We start from the raw sequence: 5,000 nt of genomic DNA, 5'->3' as shown, positions 1-5,000 counted from the left end.
TGAATACAACAGATGTAGTAGACCTCACAGTGAAATGCTGAATACAACAGGTGTAGTAGACCTTACAGTGAAATGCTGAATACAACAGGTGTAGTAGACCTTACAGTGAAATGCTGAATACAACATGTGTAATAGACCTCACAGTGAAATGCTGAATACAACAGGTGTAGTAGACCTCACAGTGAAATGCTGAATACAACAGGTGTAGTAGACCTCACAGTGAAATGCTGAATACAACAGGTGTAGTATACCTCACAGTGACATGCTGAATACAACAGGTGTAGTAGACCTTACAGTGAAATGCTGAATACAACAGGTGTAGTAGACCTCACAGTGAAATGCTGAATACAACAGGTGTAGTAGACCTTACAGTGAAATGCTGAATACAACAGGTGTAGGAGACCTCACAGTGAAATGCTGAATACAACAGGTGTAGTAGACCTCACAGTGAAATGCTGAATACAACAGGTGTAGTAGACCTCACAGTGAAATGCTGAATACAACAGGTGTAGTAGACCTTACAGTGAAATGCTGAATACAACAGGTGTAATAGACCTTACAGTGAAATACTGAATACAACAGGTGTAGTAGACCTCACAGTGAAATGCTGAATACAACAGGTGTAGTAGACCTCACAGTGAAATGCTGAATACAACAGGTGTAGTAGACCTCACAGTGAAATGCTGAATACAACAGGTGTAGTAGACCTCACAGTGAAATGCTGAATACAACAGGTGTAGTAGACCTCACAGTGAAATGCTGAATACAACAGGTGTAGTAGACCTCACAGTGAAATGCTGAATACAACAGGTGTAGTAGACCTCACAGTGAAATGCTGAATACAACAGGTGTAGTATACCTCACAGTGAAATGCTGAATACAACAGGTGTAGTATACCTCACAGTGAAATGCTGAATACAACAGGTGTAGTAGACCTTACAGTGAAATGCTGAATACAACAGGTGTAGTAGACCTTACAGTGAAATGCTGAATACAACAGGTGTAGTAGACCTCACAGTGAAATGCTGAATACAACAGGTGTAGTAGACCTTACAGTGAAATGCTGAATACAACAGATGTAGTAGACCTCAGAGTGAAATGCTGAATACAACAGATGTAGTAGACCTCAGAGTGAAATGCTGAATACAACAGGTGTAGTGGACCTCACAGTGAAATGCTGAATACAACAGGTGTAGTAGACCTTACAGTGAAATGCTGAATACAACAGGTGTAGTAGACCTTACAGTGAAATGCTGAATACAACAGGTGTAGTAGACCTCACAGTGAAATGCTGAATACAACAGGTGTAGTAGACCTTACAGTGAAATGCTGAATACAACAGGTGTAGTAGACCTCACAGTGAAATGCTGAATACAACAGGTGTAGTAGACCTTACAGTGAAATTCTGAATACAACACGTGTAGTAGACCTCACAGTGAAATGCTGAATACAACAGGTGTAGTAGACCTCAGTGAAATGCTGAATACAACAGGTGTAGTAGACCTTACAGTGAAATGCTGAATACAACAGGTGTAGTAGACCTTACAGTGAAATTCTGAATACAACACGTGTAGTAGACCTCACAGTGAAATGCTGAATACAACAGGTGTGGTAGACCTTACAGTGAAATGCTGAATACAACAGGTGTAGTAGACCTCACAGTGAAATGCTGAATACAACAGGTGTAGTAGACCTCACAGTGAAATGCTGAATACAACAGGTGTAGATAGATATCTGATAGATAGATAGGTAGATAGATAGATATCTGATAGATAGATATCTGATAGATAGATATCTGATAGATAGATAGGTAGATAGATAGATATCTGATAGATAGATAGGTAGATAGATAGATAGGTAGATAGATAGATAGGTAGATAGATAGATATCTGATAGATAGATAGGTAGATAGATAGATATCTGATAGATAGATAGGTAGATAGATAGATATCTGATAGATAGATAGATAGATAGGTAGATATCTGATATCTGATAGATAGATATCTGATAGATAGATAGGTAGATAGATAGATATCTGATAGATAGATAGGTAGATATCTGATATCTGATAGATAGATATCTGATAGATAGATAGGTAGATAGATAGATATCTGATAGATAGATAGATATCTGATATCTGATAGGTAGATAGATAGATATCTGATAGATAGATATCTGATAGTGTCACGGTCGTCAAAGGGACTGAGATTGGACCAATATGATATGAGTGAGAGGACCAAGAGAGGACTATCTATGTATCTGTCACGATCGTCTTGATATGAGTGAGAGGACCAAGGCGCAGCATGATATGAATACATCTTGGAGAGAGTCTATCTATCTATCTATCTATCTATATACATATATATCTATATATCTGTCTATCTATATATCAATATATCTGTCCATCTATATATCTATCTATGTATCTGTCACGATTGTCTTGATATGAGTGAGAGGACCAAGGCGCAGCATGATATCTATCTATATATCAATATATCTGTCCATCTATATATCTATCTATGTATCTGTCACGATTGTCTTGATATGAGTGAGAGGACCAAGGCGCAGCATGATATCTATCTATATATCAATATATCTGTCCATCTATATATCTATCTATGTATCTGTCACGATCGTCTTGATATGAGTGAGAGGACCAAGGCGCAGCATGATATGAATACATCTTCTTTTTATTATATTGAAGACGGAACACGAAACACTTATACAAACTAACAAAACAACAAACGACCGTGAAGCTACTAACGCAAGTGCACACACAAACTACTTACGTTCGACATAGACTAGACATATACAATGACCCACAACAGCTAAAGCCTATGGTTGCCTTAAATATGGCTCCCAATCAGAGACAACAGTAACCAGCTGTCTCTAATTGAGACCCAATTCAGGCAACCATAGACTTTCCTAGATACCTACACTCAACCATAGACACAGCTAGACTTCTAAACTAAACATAAACCCAACTACTCTAATAAACCCCCTAAACTTTACAACCACCCTAGACACTACAAAAAACACATACATTCCCCATGTCACACCCTGACCTAACTAAAATAATTAAGAAAACAAAGAATACTAAGGCCAGGGCGTGACAGATAGATAGATAGACAGATATCTGATAGATAGATAGATATCTGATAGATAGATAGATAGATATCTGATAGATAGACAGATATCTGATAGATAGATAGATAGATATCTGATAGATAGATAGATATCTGATAGATAGATAGATATCTGATAGATAGATAGATATCTGATAGATAGATAGATAGATAGATATCTGATAGATAGATAGATATCTGATAGATAGATAGATAGATATCTGATAGATAGATAGATAGATATCTGATAGATAGATAGATATCTGATAGATAGATAGATAGATAGATAGATAGATATCTGATAGATAGATAGATATCTGATAGATAGATAGATATCTGATAGATAGATATCTGATAGATAGATAGATATCTGATAGATAGATAGATATCTGATAGATAGATAGATAGATATCTGATAGATAGATAGATAGATATCTGATAGATAGATAGATATCTGATAGATAGATAGATATCTGATAGATAGATATCTGATAGATAGATAGATATCTGATAGATAGATAGATATCTGATAGATAGATAGATAGATATCTGATAGATAGATAGATAGATATCTGATAGATAGATAGATATCTGATAGATAGATAGGTAGATAGATAGATATCTGATAGATAGATAGATAGATATCTGATAGATAGATAGATAGATCTGATAGATAGATATCTGATAGATAGATAGATAGATATCTGATAGATAGATAGATATCTGATAGATAGATATCTGATAGATAGATAGATATCTGATAGATAGATATCTGATAGATAGATATCTGATAGATAGATAGATATCTGATAGATAGATATCTGATAGATAGATAGATATCTGATAGATAGATAGATATCTGATAGATAGATAGATAGATATCTGATAGATAGATAGATATCTGATAGATAGATAGATATCTGATAGATAGATATCTGATAGATAGACAGATATCTGATAGATAGATATCTGATATATAGATATCTGATAGATAGATATCTGATAGATAGATAGATATCTGATAGATAGACAGATATCTGATAGATAGATAGATATCTGATAGATAGATAGATATCTGATAGATAGATATCTGATAGATAGATATCTGATAGATAGATAGATAGATATATATACACATATCTGATTGATAGATAGATAGATATCTGATAGATAGATAGATATCTGATAGATAGATAGATATCTGATAGATAGATATCTGATAGATAGATATCTGATAGATAGACAGATATCTGATAGACAGATATCTGATAGATAGATATCTGATAGATAGATAGATAGATAGATAGATATACACATATCTGATTGATAGATAGACAGATATCTGATAGATTGATAGATAGACAGATATATGATAGATTGATAGATTGATAAATTGATAGATAGATATCTGATAGATAGATCTGATAGATAGATATCTGATAGATTGATAGATTGACAGTGTGTGTGGATGATAGGTTGGTTAGGATGATATCTATGAGGGTGCCCCGTGGTTAAGGATTTGGGGCTGTACCTGGAAGGTTCATTGATAATTTGTGTGATATTGAGGGCATCTAGCTTAGATTGTAGGACTGCCGGGGTGTTAAGCATATCCCAGTTTAGGTCACCTAACAGAATGAACTCTGAAGATAGATGGGGGGGGGGGGGGCAATCAGTTCACATATGGTGTCCAGGGCACAGCTGGGGGCAGAGTTACTGACTCCATTGCTCTCTCTCTCCAGATATCAGTTACTGACTCCATTGCTCCATTGTATATATATCCAGTTCTATGAGCTGTGTTGTTAGTGTATATTCTCTCTCTCCACCAGTTATATGAGCTGTGTTGTTAGTGTATATTCTCTCTCTCCACCAGTTATA

Source organism: Salvelinus fontinalis, chromosome 36 (genome assembly GCF_029448725.1).
Source record: "Salvelinus fontinalis isolate EN_2023a chromosome 36, ASM2944872v1, whole genome shotgun sequence".
In the NCBI taxonomy this organism is placed as follows: Eukaryota; Metazoa; Chordata; class Actinopteri; order Salmoniformes; family Salmonidae; genus Salvelinus; species Salvelinus fontinalis.
The sequence above is the reverse complement of the archived record's forward strand: the minus strand, read 5'-3'. Positions refer to the sequence as shown.